Below are 20,503 nucleotides of genomic sequence, written 5' to 3' on the forward strand. Positions count from 1 at the left end.
AAAAAAGTCAGGAAGAAATTCTATGCAGGAAGTCCGAAGAAGTAACAGAAGCATGGGGGAGAATTCTGCCTCACTCATTAGGGAAACTAGGTCTCTATAATTAGCTTTAGCCAGTCAGAGACTTTACCTTTAGGCTCTTCTGCTTCACTCTGACATTCTTGCTTCTGCCACCACTCCTTAATGGTAAAGCAAATACACCCCAAAATCAATTTATGGGCCAGGTTGCATTAAGAAACATCTTTTTAGCTCTGATTTCCTAAGCTTCACCTCCAGAGGTTCATATTAATAGCTGCTGGGGTTGATGCTGTGAATATACAATAATTTTAGTTTCGAGCTGACTTAGTGATCATCCAGACTAGTAAATTACTACATTAAAAGTGGTTTGATTTAATTACATGATCTAACATCTAAAACTGTCATTCTGAGAAAGAAAACATGTTTTTCAGAGAGGAATAAGTAACAAAGCTAGATTAAAATTCTGAAAGGAAGGGCCAAAGGGAGGCACCATAATGCGGGCAGTTGGAGATATCAAATTTATCATAAAGGGAAAGGATAGAGGAAAATAAAATTTGGGATGGAGAAGTTGTTCCAAAGGAAAGGAACTGGGAGAGTAGCAAAATAAAATGTGTCTTATTTGTTTTGTTTAGGTCCTTTCTGGAAAATACAAACATCTGTATACACTGGAATATCATCTCATTGCCACTGTTTATTATCAAGGATAGAGGTGCAATGAAAGTGAAGCAGGGGGACAGGGGGCACTTGGTTAAAGCTTGTCTGTTGCTTGTTCTGTGTGATACCCACAAATCTTTTGAAGGAAATAGAGCATCTTCTCTGATTAACCATGCATGTTTCTGCAAAAGATTTCTAGCTCTCTGTCCAAGCTCCTCTGTTTGGGGGAATTACATCCTTATAAGTTTTAACCTCAGGCTCTCTCTTTAAGAAATGTTTTTGATTCACTAATATCCTATAGTGCTTGACACACAGTTGGTGTATAATAAATATCTTTTGCATGTATGAATGATTGGATAAATGATTGAATGTAATGCAAGCTCATCCTGGGGGGGAAAGGAAGGAAAGGAATTTTACTCTCCCATTAAGCTCTCTAGAGTTGTTGGAATGGTCAAAACCAGATTTCTGATATCATGTCTTAGTGTATCATTTGAACTATAAATTAAATAAAATATCTAACTTTACCCAGAAGTCTTTTGCACATGTCAAGATTTTTTTCCCCATTTTTATGGAACATTAATAACAACAGTAGTATTAGTTACAGCTAATATTTGTATATTACAATAATTCAGTAATTTGCAAGAGCCAAAAACTCATCTCTTACTTTGGCCATGCAACCTTCAGAGAAAATTCCTTTGTAATAGAAGAATGCTTGTAGAAGGTTCTATTCTCTTCTCTGCACACCTCTCTTAGGGGAACTGAAGCCAACCTTGGTCAACTAGTATTCCCGCAGGGTACTGACCATTTCCAAGGAATTTAAAACAGAAACTTTCTCCATAACAGAACTTCCCAACTGAGTTTTCCTTCTGCTTAACCACAATTTGGCTACACACTCTATTGAGAACTCAGTGTTATCTCTAAGAAACTGCCTTGTTTTCAGTCATTTGAACAATATATATTATGTGCACAGATAAAAGAAGACAATAACAGAAGACAGAAGCAAAACTTAATTCTATTCATAAATCAATCAATGTGCATATCTAAAGCAAATTGTATTTCCTCCTTAAATTTGTTCTGCTTAATTTTGTGCTGTCTATATTTCTGGTTCTACACCAAAAAATAATTTCAAGATCTAGGTATAAGGACTTTTAGTTGGAGTAATGGTCTCCTCAATTCCAAAACCTTATATGGACCAAGGAAGTAATTTTCCTCTTAAAGTAGACTTTAGGGGAGACAGTCCTGCTAACTCCATGGCCCAAACAATATATGATATATAGGTTTATGCCATCATGACTGATCAATAACTTCCTATTTAAATGGTTAACCCATATGCCCTATCAGGTCATGTTTGTCAATGTAGTAATACTAAACAAGCAGATTTCAACAGCTCTGAGCAGCTCAGCTACCTGACTGTAGGAAGTCTAGTATTTAATATTGCTCTTTCTTAACATTTCTAGTAATTGCCTAGAGGTTCTTATACCTGTTCCTGAACAGGCCTGGTTGTTCTGTGAGGACATCAATACTCATGAACCTTTTTACATGTCATAAAATATTAATGTTCCTGTGATTATACTATAATTGATCTTGTCTATCACCTATTCTGGAATATTTGGGGTTATTTTACATTTTTGATATTATAAATTGAGCCCAATGACCATTAGAACAAATATCAATCATCTAAGATGAAGAACTTTGAAAAGCTCACTTTGTTAATTTGTCCCTTCTTACCTGCCAAGTGGCAGGATCTCAGTCATCATCCTTCCTAGGCCCCTATTGAACCAAGCAGTCCTGCTTTGTCCATTATTTCCCTGTTTTTTGCCTTGCCATCTGCTCTGTTTTCACGTGACTGCTAATAATCCACCTGTGTGACCTTAGTGGTGACACTGTCTGTTTTGAGACTCTAGGCCATCTGCATTCTTTTGCTGTTACCTTTTGAAATTCTTCATCAAGTTGACTGCTGATATCATGTCAATTTCTCCTTTGAATTCAATCACATTGTCTCATCTACATTTCCACTTTAAAATTTAAGGGATATTTTAGAATCTTGATTTCTTTCCCCCCAACAATCTTCTCCCCACAATATTTACCAAAGCAGTGAATGGTAACTATACCCTTCCAACTGCCTAGGTCCCAAACTTTAGAGTCATCCCTGACTCTCTTTCTCACATACCTCACATCCAACTGATCAATATATACTGGTACATCAATTCTCTAAAAAACATATAAAATTTGTCCATTTCTCACTTTTTCATAGCTGCCACCCTGGTCCTAGCCACCATCACTCTTCATTTAGATTATTATAATATGTACCCAGTCGATATCCCTATTTCAATGCTTGCTCCCTCTACACTCTATTCTCAACATATCACTCAGAGTAATTCTGTAAAATTGTTAAAGAAGATCATTTTGACTCTTTTCAAAAACCTTCACTGTATATCTCACATCAAGAGCAGTAAAGGTTGAAGTCCCAAAAGAGGCTTAGTTGATCTCACATGGTTGAGCCCGTTTACTTCTTACCTCATCCCCACTACTCTCATCAACGCTGGAGCTGTATCTTTATCAACTTTATTGTTGTTCTTTGCACATTCCAAACAATGCCCCACTCAGAGCTTTTACATTTACTTTTTAATCTGACTCAAATATTTTTCTCCATTTTCTCCATATATCTCATACTTCATTCATATCTGCATTCGTGAAAAGAAACTGACCAAGTAAGACAAGATGGTGGAGTAGGAAGATCCTGGGCTTGCCTCTTGCCATAAAAAAACAAAATTACAACTATGTATAGAGCATCTATTAATACATCTCTGAAAATGACCTGAAGTCTACCAGAAAAGATTTTCTGCAACTAAGGATAAAAAGAAAAAGCCACGTTGAGATGGGTAGGAGGGTAGAGACACAATCTGGGTGGGACCCACACCCCCAGCACGGTGTACCACAGGCAGGAGGAATTTCACAACCTTAAAAGTCCTCTCTGAGGAGTGAGGGCTCTGGGTCCCACATTGAGCTCTCTAGCCCTGGGGAGACCTGCAGTGGGAAGATGAGCTCCCATAATGTTTGGCTTTGAAAACGAGTAGGGCTTATATCTGGGAAAACTAGAATGCTGTAGGAAACTGAGAATCTGCTCTTAAAGGGCATGTAAAAAGTTTCACACACTCTAAATCCCAGGGCAGAGGTAGCATTTTCAAAGGCATGTGGGTCGGAAGTGAAGGCGATTCACTGACTAATTTTAGGGCTTTTGAACAAGGGGCAGGTATCTATTGCAACATTCTCTGGCTACAAATGAATTATCAGGTGCCATTTTCTTTGTTTGTTTTGTTTTTGGCTCATTCTCTACCTAGCTGACTTGATGCTGGTAGGCACCATTTCCAACTCTTCTCATCTAACTTATGTACTACTCATCCTATCCCATGTTCACCTGTGAAAGCACCCAGCCTGTACTCCTCCAAAGCAGACCCCCATCCTGTCAGGCCAGGCAGGTACCCTTGCCCTGCAGCAGAAACCCTCAAAAGCAGTCCTCCACCTCACCACTCCTGGCAGGTGCCTTCGGCCAGCATTGACATCTCCTCAAATTGGCTTCCCCCTAGGGGCTGAACTGGCACATCAGTTGCAGCTAGGCCTTACAGTCAGATGCACTGGGGGTCAGTACCACATACTAGCATGCCCATAGCAACTGTGGTCTAGCCACAACAGGAGGGCACATGCAACTCACACAGGGGACCCTCCTCAAACACCTGACTCCAGGGTCTAGAGGGGAACCACACTACTGGGCCTCACAGGACACCTTGTACACAAAGCTACTCTTTCAAGACCCGGGAATGTAGCTGATCTACCTAACACATAGGAGCAAACACAGAAAGTTAGGAAAAATGAGGAGACAAAGGAAAATGCCCCAAACAACAGAACAAGACAAAACCTGAGAAAAAGAACAAAACAAAATGGCAATAAGCAATCTTCCAGATAAAGAGTTCAAAGGAATGGTCATAAAGATGCTCACCAAACTCAGAACAGAAATGGAGGAACACAATGAGAACTTCAGCAAAGAGAGAAAGTATAAAAAAGAACCAATCATTGCTGGAGAATATGATAACTAAAGTGAAAAATATACTAGAGGGAACCAACAGCAGATGATGTAGAAGAATGGAACAGTGGTTTGGAAGAGAGGCTAGTGGAAATCACCCAATCATAACAGCAAAAAGAAAAAAAAAATGATGGTAGTCTATGGGACCTCTTGGACAACATCAAGCTTACTAAGAAACATCTGCATTATAAGAGACCCAGAAGGAGAAGAGATAGAAAGAAAGGGACAGAAAACCTATCTGAAGAAATAATGACTGAAAACTTCCCTATCCTGGTAAAGGAAACAGACATCCAGGTCTTGGAAGCATAGAGAGTATCAAAAAGATAAATCCAAAGGAACCTACACCAAAACACATTATAATTAAAATGTCAAAAGTTAAAGAGAAAATCTTAAAAGCAGCAAGAGAAAAACAACTAGTTACATATAGAAGAGCCCTCATAAGATAATCAGCTAACTTTTCAGCAGAAACCTTACGGGCAAAAGAAAGTTTCATGATATATTCAAAATACTGAAAGGGAAAAACATTATCAGTCTGTCTGGCAAGGTTATCACTCAGAATTAAAAGAGAGATAGAGTTTTGCAGACAAGCAAGCTAAAGCATTTTATCATCACTAAACCAACCTCACAAGAAATATTAAAGGGGCTTTTTTAAACAGAAAAGACCATAATTAGGTATATGAAAATTATGAAAGAAAATATCTGACTATTAAGGCAAACATACAATAAAGGTACTGGATTGATCACCTGTATAGCTATAGTATAAAGATTAAAAGACAACACTAGTAAAATCTTGTACATATCTACAATAATTAGTTAAGGGATACACAATATTAAAGATGTAAAATATGATGATGTCAAGAAAAAAATGTTAGGGGCAATAATAAGGTAGTGCTTTTTGAATACGCCCAAACTTAAGCAACTTAAAATAGACTGCTATATACACAGGTTGTCTTATCAGAACTTCATGGTAACCACAAAGCAAAAACTGAAAATAGATATACAAAAATAAAGAGAAAGGAATACAGATATAAATCTAAAGACAGTCATCAAATCAACAAGGTAGAGAACAAAAGAAAGGAACAGAGAACAATGAAAACAAACAAAACAATTCACAAAATGGCAATAAGTATATACCTATATATACAAGAGACTCAATCCAGGTCTACAGACACACACAGACTGAAAGTGAGGAGGTAGCAAAAGATATTCCATAAAAACAGAAACAAAAAGAAAGTTGGGGTAGTAATACTTATATCAGACAAAATAGACTTCAAATCAAACACTGTTAATAAGACACAAAGAAGGGTATTACATAAATGATAAAGGGATCAATCCAACAAGAAGATATAACACTTGTAAATATATATGCATCCAACATAGCACCAAAATATATAAAGCAAATATTAACAGGTATAAAGGGAGGTTGACTGTAATACAGTAATAGTAGGATACTTTAACACCCCACTTTTATCAACTGATAGATCATCCAGATGAAAAATCAATGAGGAAGCACTGGTCTTAAATGATGTTAGACCAAATAAAATTAATAGAACATTCCACCCCCAAACAGCAGAATACACATTCTTTTCAAGTGCACATAAAAATTCTCTGGAGTAGAGCACAAATTAGGCCACAAAACAAGTCTCAATGAATTTAAGAAGATTGTCATCACATAAAGCATCTTTTCTGACCATAATGGTATGAAGCTAGAAATAGCTACCAAAAAAAAAAAAAAAAAAACTGGAAAAAACCCACAAAGACGTGAAGTCTAAAGAACATAACACCAAACAACCAATGAGTCACTGAAGAAATTAAAGTGGAAATTTTAAAAATACCTTGAAAAAATGAATATGGAAACACAACAATCCAAATCTATCAAACACAACAAAGGCAGTTAAAGAGGAAAATTTTTTACTGATACAGTCCAACCTCAGGAAACAAAAAAAAGCAACCAAACAAACAAACAAAAATCTAACCTTATACCCAAAGAAACTAGAAAAATAAGGACAAACCTAAAGTTAGAAGAAGGAAATAATAAAGAGCAGAGAGGAGATAAATGAAATAGAGACTAAAGAAATAATAGAAAAGATCAAGAAAACTAAGCCTGGTTCTTCGAAAGGATAAGCAAAATCAATAAACTTTTAGCCATCGCCCTTTTTTTTTTCATCAAGAGAAAAAGAGACAGGGCTCAAATAAAGAAAAGCAGAAATAAAAGAGAAGTTACAAACAATACCACAGAAATACAATGGATCATAAGAGGTCACTGCAAACAATTATACAACAACAAATTGAACGACCTAGAAGGAACTGATAAATTCCTAGAAACATACAATATTCTAACACTGAATCATTAAGAAATATAAAATCTGATGATGCTAATTATGTAATATAATTGAATCAGTAATAAAAAAATACTTCCAAGGAATGAACGTCCAGGACCAGTTGACTTCACAGATGAATTCTATCAAACATTTAAAGAAACCTCAATACCAATTTTACTCAAGCTATTACAAAAAATGAAGAGAAAGTAACACTTCCAAACTCATTTTACAAAGCCAGAATTACCTTGATATCAAAACCAGACAGACACTACAAAGAGAAAATTATAGGCCAATATCACTGATGAACATAGATGCAAAAATCCTCAACAAATATTAGCAAACTGAGTTTTACAATATATAAAAAGGATCATACATCATGACCAAATGGGATTTATCCCAGGGATGCAAGGATAGTTCAATATCTGCAAATCAATGCTATATACCACATTAACAAAACAAAAGATAAAAATCATATGATTATGTCAATGGGTAAAGAAAAAAGCTTTTGACAAAATTCAACATCCGTTTATGACAAAAACTCTCAACAAAACTGGTATAGAGGGAACATACCTCAACATAATAAAGGCCATATATGAAAAACCCACAACTAACTTTTCATTGGTGAAAAGCTGAAAGCATTTCCTCTACGATCAGCAAAAAGACAAGGATGGCAACTTGCCACTTTTAATCAACATAGTATTGGAAGTCCTGGCCACAGCAATCAGACAAGAAAAATAAATCAAATTGAAAAGGAAGAAGTAAAACTGTCACTGTTTTCAGATGACATGATACAATACATAGAAAAATCCTAAAGATGCCACCAGAAAACTACTACAGCTCATCAATGAATTTGGTAAAGTGGTAGGATACAAAATTAATACACAGAAATAAGTTGAATATCTATACCTTAATAATGATCTATCAGAAAGTGAAATTAAGGAAACAATCCCATTCACAATTGCATCATAAAGAATAAATAAATTGAGCCAAGGAGCTGAAAGACCAGCACTGAAAACTATGACATTGATGAAAGAAATTGAAGATGACACAAATAAGTGGAAATGAATACTGTGCTCATGGATTGAAAGAATGAATACTGTTAAAATGTCCATACCACCTAAAGTAGTCTATAGATTCAACACAATCCCTATCAAAATACTAACGGCATTTTTCAGAGTATACAACATGCAATCCTAAAATTTTTACATAACCACAAAAGATCCCAAATAACCAAGCAATCTTGAGAAAAAATAACAAAGGTGGGAGGCATCATGCTTCCTGATTTCAAACTATACTAAAAAGCTACAGTAATCCAAACAGTATGGTATTGGTACAAAACCAGAAACAAGGGTCAATGGAACAGAATAGAGATCCCAGAAATGAATCCACACTTACATGGTCAATGAATCTATAACAAAAAAGGCAAGACTACACAGTGGGGAAAGGACAGCCTCTTCAATAAATGGTGTTGGGAGAATTGGAAAGCTACATGCAACAGAATGAAACTAAAATGTTTTCTTACACCATATACAAAAATAAACTCAAAATGGATTAAACAGTTAAATGTAAGATCTGAAACTATAAATCTCCTAGAAGAAAATGTAAGCAGATCTTTGACATCAATCCTAGCAGGATTTTTTGATATGCCTCCTCAGGCAAGGGAAACAAAAGCAAAAATAAACAAATGGGACTACATAAAACTAAACAGCTTTTTTGCATAGTGAAGAAAGACATCAAAATGCTAACCATCACCTGAGCCTTCAGCATGTCATAATATTTTTGCAACAATAATGTCAAAGATCTCTGATCACAGATCACTGTAACAGATATAATAATAATGAAAAAGTTTGAAATATTTCTAGAATTACCAAAATGTAACACAGAGACATCAAGTGAGCAAATGCTGTTGGAAGAAGAGTGCCAATAGACCCGCTAGATGCACAGTTGCCACAAACCCTCAATTTGTAAAAAAAAAAAAATCCCACAGTATCTGCAAAGCACAATAAAGCAAAACACAATAAAATGAAGTATGTCTGTGCTAAATTCAAGAATCATTTTTATTCTAGATTTCTGGTTTGAATATTATTTCTTATTTATTAATATGTGTTTTGATCTTCCATCCCTATCTTAACATTTGTCTATTTGTTTGTTCTGGTGTTGTTTTTCAAACATCAAATCTGTTATGCAGCATAGGCTTTTATAATAACCCTTTTTTTTCAAAGGATGTGGACAATCATATTCCTCCCCATAAAATAAAAGTATTGGATTAAATAATATTGACCTTGTCTTCTTTAGTGTATTATCCAGAAAGAAAGAGGAATAACTTATCTCAATGGACAGAGTAGAATATACTCTGGGGCACCTTTTGCTAGTAGCTGGAGTTTGATATCTTCTCCATAGGTTGCCTATTCCTAACTATAGGCAATAGCACATATCATCTCTTTCCAATAAAGAGGTGAAGAATAGAGCACAGAGGCTCTCTCTGTTCTGGCTCCCCTGACTGCTAGAGATTAGCAGCTTAGATGAGTTTTTATTGTTGGCATGGTTGACTTCAATCATCACAACATTTAGCTTCAGTTAACTTTGACTTACTGAACCAAGAAAATAGATGAGAGGAAAAAAATAAAATAAATATTTAAAAACAAACAACAACAGGCCAGCACAGTGAATGAAAATACATCCACACCAAAGCATGCAGCATCTTATTTTTCTGGGAACAAAGATTCTGCAAGCTTCTAAGAGGAGGGACTAGACAGCCCACATAAAAAATGTTAGGGATAATACTGGCTTTAAAGTTCTCAATACAGCATTGCAAGTTAATGCAACAGAAAAATAATTTTAAAACATTTTGTAGAAAATGATGTCTAAGTAAAACTCTTCACTTAGCTTAACATTAATTATGATTAAAACTAGAATGAAAATATTTTCAGACAGGCATGTGCTTCAACTGAAACAAGGCAGTAAACCTAGACAGAAAAAAACTCCATAAAACAGAAATCCATTTCAGGAGAGAAATAAATGAAGGAATATGAAAGAATACATGAGATACTGGTGAAGGGAAAATGATGACAAATGCATACCAGATTTAGAGGACATGTAGTTCAGTCTATAGAAAGTAAGAAAACCTCTTGGAGTTCTTCAAAAATTTTCACGTTATTCAAGGAAATTAAATGGGAACATTTTTGATGCACAGTAATATAGACAAGAGATTTAGACAACTGGAAGAGAGTTGGGAGTTGAATTAGTGCCATGTTCATGAAAAAGCAAACAAAAGTTTATAAATGATAATTAAATCCAGGGGAAAATGTATACAGGAAATGAAAATCGACCATAATATGTCTATTCAAGACAGAAAACTATTTATAGAATCCAAATAATATTAGCAGATACTGTTGGTAGATAAATCATGATAAAGGCCTTATTGGGAAAGGGTGCAAGGATAGAGAAGATTGGGAGTAATAGCTTTTTTGTAATATGCCTCGCAGAATTTTCACACTCTATTTATGTAGCTAAGCTGCACATTCTTCTTGTTTGCCCCGGACTGTCTGTGTTATGTCTACAGTCTTGCTATAATTATTAATAGGACACCATTGTTTCTCAAACAATTCCTAGTCTGGCTGATAAATTATAGTGTCACCACAGCTTAAAGCAAAAGGATTTATTTCTTGCTCATGTTAAATGTAGGGTTCACTGGTGTTTGCACTACTGCTCCTTGCTCTTTTTTTTTTAAGTAATTAATTTATGTATTTTTTATTCCAGGATCTAGGCTGAATGAACAGTTCCCAATAGGATATGCTCTAATTATAACAGAGGGTAAAGAGCAAGAAGGCAACACAAGAACATAATGGCTCTTAAAGTGTCTGCTGGAAAAGGATCCACTGTCACCTTGTTCACATTCATTGGACAAGGCAAGTCACATGCCCAAGTTTCTTGTCACAAGTGAGGATGATAAAGAATGCATTGCTTGCCACATGGCAATAAATAGGATGTATAATCCTACTACGAGTAAAGGGGGTGCAAATAGTGGGGAATAATAAAATCTTTCACAGTATATAATGAAAGTAAAACCTGGAAAATATATAAAATCTGTACATAATGTAAGAATAATAGCTAACCAACTGCTGGAAGAACTTGGATGTGAAATAATAATAGATAATATTTGTATTTTGTTTTTTCTTTACCCTAGGCTTAATATACATAATCACATTTGATCATTTTTAAGATGGAGTTTTTTTATGTCCATGTAACAGGTAATGAAATTGACATTAGGTTAAATAACTTGATCAGGTTAAAACCTTGATACAAATAATAGGCAGTCTTATTTATTTGGTTGTTTTGATATTTGTAGCAGTCTTGTTACTTCTTTCTATTATGTTCCTTGTATCTATGTGAAACAAAAAAAAGTGTAGATCCATGGGCTGCTTTAAAGTGAGTAAATCTGAAGTGGTTTGTAATGAGGTTGTATTTCCTTTTCCTTGGCCACAGGGTTGCATTTTATAAAAGCAATAATTCACCTAGATTTTGGTTCCTTGTGTTGTAAAAGTAAAATTTGGCCCTACTGCACAGTTGTGTTGATGGTAAGTAAATCATTATGGAATGAAAGATATGACAGGACTATGGAGTTGCTGTTTAATACATAGACTCAAAATATCATTTTAAGACTTAATGATAAAAGTGTTTAAGTGTTGACTAAAATCAATCTTCTATAAGGATAAAATGTGCTATTTACATAACAAGGAGATGGTGGCATAAAGAACAGAAATACATAATCACCATTATAGATTATTGTCCCCAAACTTATTTTCTATCCTTATTCATTCTCTTGAGCATTAATTTTATTTATTTATTCATTCAACACTGTTTTAATAATAACTTGTGCCAGTGAGAAAAACTTCCTGTGTTTTAAGAGCTCAAAATCACGTGGTGGAGGTGGAAATATATGCAAGTAATTACTAAAGAGTGAGATAAGTGCTAATACACGTATTTGCAAAAGGCTAAAATGACACTTATGATGTGCCTGCAGGTTTGTGACATTTCGGTCAAGCAGAAAGTTAGAGAAGAGTGTAAACCTGCCAGGTTGTTTTAGAGAGAAAGAGGAAGAGATGGGGGTGGAAAGCAGAGGTGAGAGAACATTCTTCTTCAGAGTTGAAGAAGGAATGAAGCCCAAACATATGTATCCTCTGCAGTTTTTTCTGAGTTGAACCTTATCAACTTGAAATTGTGTACCAGCGAATCTTGTATCTCATTATTGGTTCTGCTTTATTCTTTACTTTCAAATGCTAGATATAAAAGTCCATGCTTAAAGAATCTTTAACTAGAAGTTAAATATGGACATAATAAAAAGAAAATAGGCAGGATAGATTCAATTCAGAATGAAAAGAGAACACTGAAGGCCTGAATGCCTGAGCAAGATATTAAAAAAACAGGTGTAGAAGCAGCAAAAATAGGAAGGGTCAGAAACTCTGGTAACAGTAAAGGCATTGGAAAGATAGGTAGGGTCAACCACAATAGGGCTTCCAACGTGGAAGGGTGAAGTTTTCATTTACGTTAGGGAAGCTTTTGATAGTGGAGGAGCCTAGAATAAGCAAGAACCATATCTGCTGCATAAGATCAATGCCATTTTTAAAGCAACAGGAGACACTGAACTGAGTTGAACCTCCTTCTGTGATTCTAACATTCCCACTGCTCAGCACTTCCCAAGTGAAACAACCAAAATAACGTGGTTATTGCCTTGTCTCAGATTTATGTTCATTGATTTACTGGGGTTTTTCTACTTCCAGAAATATTAAACTGTAAAATACTTGACTTTTGTTAATAATTTATTAATGACAAAAGCAACATCGTCCAAAACTAAATGGCATTTTTTATGAGCTGTAACTGTGTTCTTACTAAATCTGAATAAACAGTAAGCATGTTTGAGTATACCTATACATATATAGAAAGATATATGGATACAACTGTATATGTATTATAACATCTGCATTAAATTTGTGAAGATAATTATCTTGTGGCCCAAAACCAAAACAAAAGAAAAACCGAAGAACAATAAAAAAAATCAGAGAACTCAGCTGAAGAGATACATTTATAAAGACTAAGAAATGTTTCAGTTTGTAATTTTTGTACCATATGCTTTATATTTAAAAAGGGACCTGTTTGAGTCTTAACTTTAATCATATATGCACTGAATTTTTTTCTTCTCTGAATTATTATCTTTGATTTTGATTATTTTTTTAAACTTTAAAGAAATTTATTTGGTGGTGTTGAGACTTAGTTGCAGCAGGCGGGCTCCTTAGTTACGGCTTGTGGGGTTTTTAGTTGTGGCTCACAGGCTCCTTAATTGTAGCATGCGAACTCTTAGTTGCGGCAGGCATGTGGGATCTAGTTCCTGGACCAGGGATCTAACCCGGGCCCTTGCTTTGGGAGCGTGGAGTCTTAACATCTGCACCACCAGGGAAGTCCTTTGATTTTGATTATTGATATGCACTCTAAACACATTGATCTTCACAATTCTTCAAACTGACTTAATAAAAGAGCAATCAAAGTGTAGTTTCATGATGACTAAATAATTATGTAGTAATTCAGCAAGTCTGCTAATTATTATAGATTTGGTCCAAGGTTTCCATTTATTTTACTCAATATTAGTATGAGATCTAAATAATAATTCTGGCATATTTGGAAAGTAAACAATTATTTATTTTCTATATTTTATGTAAACTAATTAAAACAAAAATTTTATCATGCTAAAATAAGTTTTGTTTCATGCTTTCTTCATTTTTTTAAAATTAATTTTTATTGGAGTACAGTTGCTTTCTTTCTTCATTATTAATTGGCAACTAAAATGCCTTGATTGAACTTTAATGTAAAGTTTAGTTTTATTTAATAGATAATTATGGGGATGGAATTTAAACTTTATAAAAAGCAGGTCAGATAACATATGAAATACAAAAGTTCAATAAATAAATCCAACTCACAGAAGAAGGATGCACTGCTTTCATTTACCAACAGCTATAATAGTTACTATGTCAATATAACCATAGGCCAGAATTCAATGTTGATCAAGTTCTCTATTAAGCAAAATTTTGTTATTATAATATATAGATATTTACTTTACTTCTTTTTATTGTTTGAAATAGAATTAAGCTAAAGGCATACAATTTAGTCATTTTAGTCAAAATTTCTTGGATTAGATTGGTTAAATATCATGATAGGGTGTGGCAGATGTGTGAAAATAAAATATTTTAATATATACAGTGAAAAATCTATATCTTAAATGTGCTATAAAGTTAGACATTTAATGATATGTATTCAAGCTATGTGTGTGCATATTTTTCTTGAACACTTAAAATATAAAACTTTGCAAAATTAAAAATTTTATCACTGATAGTTTGAATGCTTAATATAGTTATCAAATAAATATTAATAAGATAATTCAAACCAAAAATATTTCAGCTAAATTACCTATGTGACTTCATATTGTATTGGTTCTATCTTGAACATTTGTCTTTTTCATAATTACCTAACAGTAAAAAAAATCCTACACATTAGAATATCGAATCTAGAGAGTTAGGTGAATAAGTGATGAATTTAATCAAGGTTTTCCTTAAACCTAACCCCCCAGAAAGGTAAAATAATTTGTATTTTCATAGAAATTACCACAATTGTGCCTTTTAACTTGTATAGTCAGTTGGAGGTTAAATTCTGTATTTAACATTGGCAGGTTATTTGCAAATATGAAAAATGAAACATGTAAAAATGAACTTGAAAGTGAAATTTTTTTGTATTTTATTTTGTTTAAAATATGCACAGGGACTTCTCTGGTGGCGCAGTGATTAGGGGTCCGCCTGCCAATGCAGGGGACACGGGTTCGAGCCATGGTCTGGGAGGATCCCACATGCCACGGAGCAACTAAGTCTGTGCGCCACAACTGCTGAGCCTGCGCTCTGGAGCCCGCGAGCCACAACTACTGAAGACTGCATGCCTAGAGCCCATGCTCCGCAGCGAGAGGCCACTGGAATGGGAAGCCCATGCATCACAATGTAGAGTGGCCCCAGCTGGCCGCAACCAGAGAAAGCCTGCACACAACAACGAAGACCCAATGCAGCCACAAATAAATAAATTTATAAACTATGCACACAAACATATTATGGTACAACCACTATAAAACATTTCTAGCAACTGTGTGAGATGGAAATCCATAATAGATGGGAAAGAGTGTGCCATTTTATACAGCTGTGACCCTGTGACTGTGTTTCTCCCTGAGGATAGCTTACTTAATGAAAGGGGGAACAGGGAAGTGAGAAACGGAGGAGTGTTGAAAAGGGAAGAGAAAACTCAAGGCAATAAAGTGGGAAACACTTGGGAGTCAGAAAAACTGGCTCTGAGTGCAGTTTTACCTAATATGTGTGTGAGCTTTACTAAGTTATTTAGCTTCTGTGAATGTTGATTTTCTCATCTGTAAAATGCAGAAACTAATACAACCTTCACATGATTAATTATATGGATTGAATAAAATAATTTATATGAATAGCCTACTCTAAAGCCAGGTATATTTCATTAAATGGCTGATTCCTTTTCCTTTTGTTTCTCTTTTTCTCTTCCTTCTCCTCTTCCTTCCCCTTTCTCTACCCACTTTTCCTCCTCCTCTTTCTCCTTCATCTTCCTCCTCTACCTCTGCCTCTTTTTTTCTTCTCCTCCTTTTCCTTCTATCATCATCACTACTGCAAGGATGGGGAAAGGAAAGACAACAGCTGCTGCTGAGGTTCAGAGTTTAATGAAAAGTGAGATTTTAGGGAGCCACTTGCTTTGTGCTAGGATGATATACTGTTCTGAAATTATTTGGGGACAGATTAAAAACTTTAAATCTATGCTCAGTAATGCTACCTAAGTCAAAACAGATAGGATAAAGGCTAATAAGGAAAATGATCAGTATTTCTCAGATGTTAAAAAATTAGCAAGTTATTTTTAAAGAATGTGCAATTCAGAATGTATCAAAAATATTCAAAAATATTACTTAAAAGGAATTGGTCTTGTTCCCTATTGCACATTTCATGGCTTAGGTGTGGCAAATGAAGGTAACGAATGTGTTAAGTATTTAATTATATTTTTCTTTTTAAGTAGTATGCTATTACACAGTATCTCCTTAGTTTTCTTAGTTTAATACATAACATAAATCAATCACTTTGCCTTTGCTATACTACTGAAATGCCACTAATCATTTGATTAATAACTAGGTTGAAGGCAGAATACAGAATAGACATGTAAAGATATCTATGACTTTTTCCAAGTCCAGAAAATGTTCACATTACTAATACACAGTAATATATTATATTATTTGGACAATGTGGACAAAATACAAGTTATAATACTATTCATTTAGCATGATAACAATTATAATTGGCTTACATTTTTCTGTTTCTGAAAACTAGTTCTATTCTTCTTGAAATCTCACTGGTTTTTAAAATAATAAAGTTGTGTTGTGTGTGTGTGTGTACTTGTAGAAAATTTAGAATGTAACAAAAGTTGTAAGATGAAAAATAAAAATCTATATGTTGCAAGCAAGATACAAAGAGTAAACACTTGGTGCACACCTATCCATAGTACTCACATATGAATCTATGTACAAATATTTACAAAATGGGATCATAGTGTCTGTACCATTTTGTACTCTGAATTTAGCATCACACTGTGTCATGTGATTCCCTAATGCTAGTGAATCAACTTAAATAATAGAAATAACATTCACACAGCATTCCAGAATGAGAACTCAGGCCAATCACAAAATTTTTCCATATTAATCAACATTTGTTTCCTGTTTAATCTGGAAAGATGACTATGTGAGATGACTGGCATTTTATAGGAAGGAAGGAAGGAAGGAAGGGGAAGGAAAGGAGGGAGGGAAGGAGGGAGAGAGGGAAAGAGGAAGTGGGGGAAGAAAGGTAAATTTCTCTAAAATTGGGAGAAGGTTCTTTCCAAAGACCTCTTTGTGGGTTAAGCCTAATTTTTCTTGAATATCTAAGAGTATATTTTCAAACAATGTCCATCTTCATTCAGTAGCAACTGAGTTCAATATTCCTATAAGTTTCCATACTACAATTGTTAAACAAATGTTTAATATTCCACAGCTTTAGCAGAGTTTTTATTTTATCCAAAAATCTAATCACTTTCAAGATTTTATTTTCCTTGCTTAAAAGAGAATTTTTCTAAAAAATTTGAGTGTGCTTTTTAAATTATTAATATCAAAGTGTACTTTAGGAATGCAACTACAATAATAGATCCAGACAGCACATCTCTGGGTACTAACATAGTGCTTCCCTTTCAGGTTAAGAAAATGAAAAACATTGATTCTTCAAAGCCATGTTAGAAAAGGTCAGATATTGGCCCTTTGTAGTTTGAAGCTTTTTATTTTTTGTTCTGCACTTGGCCTATTCCTGTAAACATCTATTGATAGCAAATAATCTATTTACAAATTATCTACTTTGGTTATGGACTCTTACTTAAAATAGATATGAGGTTCAGTAAGCTTTACATGATGCTCTTAAAAATTATCTGCTTGACCTTAACCATATCTATACCAGTTAAAAGAGTTGATATCAAAAAGTTGACAAAATAAAATTGAGTGACTAAAATGTCAAGATTTAACAATGAATCACTGCCAAATAATACCAAGAAATTCTATAATAATAATCTGTACCCAATTAAGAGTAACACATTTCTATTGCTTTTTTTTATATTGATATTTCAGAGGGTTATTTTGGTCATTTTCAGATAATAAAAATTCCCCACACAAAAGTTTCATTTCAGTGATTGAAGAGTCCTTTTCTCTGACAGGTAATGGCTTGCTTTTTTTGTAATTTCTGAATCTAATGGTGCATCTGTATCTCTTTATGCCAAGATTGATTAACCTTGGAAGAAAATAATCTTGTGTTATGGTTCTTTTCAAAATGACCTAGTTGGACTTTCTCCTGGTGTCTGCATGTGGTCCACGGGAAAATATAACTATCTTTCTCCTACTTCCACTATTCTGCTCTCATAGTCCAGTCTAGCCAGTGTCTTGGCTGTGCACTTTTCAAGGGTGAATAAGATTTCAGTCAACTGTGGTCCCCCAACCAGGATGAACATTTGTTAACTGTTCCAAGGAGTTTTTCAGTTGGCTTGGGTTCACCCATTGGAGGAAGTGAAGGATATTTTCATAGCACTCCAACAACATTCTCCAAACAAATCATATCTTTCTTTGGTCAGTTTCAACACATCAAACATTGTATACCCTCGAGGTAGATATTGGACTAAGATTTGAAAGATGCAAAACATTAAAAAAATTATTTATAGTTTTTTTATAATCTAGCCCCTCACTTTTATATTGTAAAAATACTTGTCTCCTATTATCTTGCTCTTGAACCCTATTTTTTTTGAACCCTATTTTTAACTGTTACGCAGCAAAGCTTGCTCCACGTTTGGGATGTGGTTTCAAGTTTTCATTGAATAGACAAGGGGGAGAAGCCCAGATCCTTTAGTGATCAGGCCCTGCCCAGCCAATGAGTGAACAAATACCCAGAGGCCCTCTTTCTGACCAGATCTCCCATGTTGCATGGCACATTCTTACCCCTCAGAGTAGAATCTCTCTTCCAAAGTTCCTAAATTTAAAGAGGGGCAGACTTTTATTGGCTCTTTTGCTTTGGAGAACTCAAATAAAGCAGAGTATAATTACTATTACAGACTCTATTACTTTTTTCTTAAGCAAAGTTTAGTAATACCAGGGATCAAAACATTTCAGTGGCTGGGTCATGGTGACCAGTGCAAAATAACCTCTAAATTGCCTATTCAAAAAACTACCTCCAAATATATTCAACTTGGCTCTGAGTTTATGAAGGTGTGATAGAAGAAAAATATTCTTTGGAAATTTTCCACATAATTTACTCTAATAATTGATATGTCCACATTCTTCACCTATTCTCTGCCATTCCCTATTGGGCTCAAATCTCACTCAGAATCTTTACTGGCTGAAAAATAGAGCTTGGAAATAAAACTTTTAAATAATATGTTTAGACTTTATAAAAGTCAATGATAATTTGGTTATGGTTCTATCTATAGAGCCAAAACTTTTAAATATAGGACAGAGTCAAAATATTGGGGTTCCAAATCCCACCTGAATTTCTATATATGCAATAGCATTTATTCTCCATGTATTTCAGCTATGCATTACTAATTTATTACTGCTTCACAAATTACCCAGAAACATTACTGTTTAAAACAATGAGTATGATCCTACCATTCTGCAGATCACGGATTTAGGCATAGTTGAACTGGCTCTTCCGGTGCAGGATCTCTCATAAGCCTGCAATAAAACAGTTGGCTGGGACTGCAGTCATCTCAAGGCTTGACTGGGACAGGATCCACTTCCGAGATCAGTCATGCTTTTTGACAGACCTCAACTTCTCACTGGCTGTCGGCTAGAGATATCAGTTCCCTACCACTTGGATCTCTCCATAGGGCAGCTGACAAGACAAAAAAGGTATATAGAAAGAGAATTGACATCCCATCCCTTTTGCTGTATTCTATTTTTTAGAAGTGAGTTACTAGGTCTAGCTTTCACATTAGGGTAGAGGATTACCCAAGCTTATGAAAACTAGGAGGTCAGGCTGATTGGGGGCCATTTTAGATGCTCTCTACCATGGTTAAACATTTATCATTCATCAGCCTCCAAAACAGTAGTGTATATTTTTATACACCAATGGAAAATTTTAGTCTCAAAGTTGCATAGTATCTATGTTAAAGTTCTATCTAGAATTTAGCTATTAAATGATTCCTCCTTGTCCATGTAGATGAGGATATGTGAGATGACTATTGGTTAAGTGGAAAACATTTCCATTAAAAAATTTGACTTACAGAAACATCTTGCCATTTATGAAGCAGAAACATTATTAAAATTTTGATATCCTCAAATAACACATTAAAATCATTTGCTGATTTACCACATTTATGTTATCCAGTTAAAAAATTAAACAACAAAAAACAAACAAATAAATGGAGTGCTTTTTATGTAGCAGTTTCCTATTGCTGCTATAACAGATTACCACAAAGTTAGTGGATTTAAAAACCACAAATTTATTATCTTGGTTTTGGAGGTCAGAAGTTCAAAATGGGTTTCACTGGGTTAAAATCAAGGGTTTGGCAAGGCTATATTCTTTTTTGAAGGCTCTAGGCTAAAATCTGTTTTAGTGTTTTTCCCCTTTCAGCTCCTAGAAGTTGCCTGAATTCCTTGACTTGTGCCCCTCTTCCGTCTTAGAAGCCAGCAATGGCTGGTTGGGTCTTTCTTACACTGCAGCATTCTGATACTGACTATCATACCTCCCTCTTTCACTTATAAGGATCTTCAGATTTTATTAGGCCTACCTAGATAAACCAGTATAATTTCCTCATCTCAAGTTCTGCTGAA

The sequence above is a fragment of the Neophocaena asiaeorientalis genome, unplaced genomic scaffold, assembly GCF_003031525.2.
Source record: "Neophocaena asiaeorientalis asiaeorientalis breed wild unplaced genomic scaffold, Neophocaena_asiaeorientalis_V1.1 scaffold184, whole genome shotgun sequence".
Classification (NCBI taxonomy): Eukaryota; Metazoa; Chordata; class Mammalia; order Artiodactyla; family Phocoenidae; genus Neophocaena; species Neophocaena asiaeorientalis.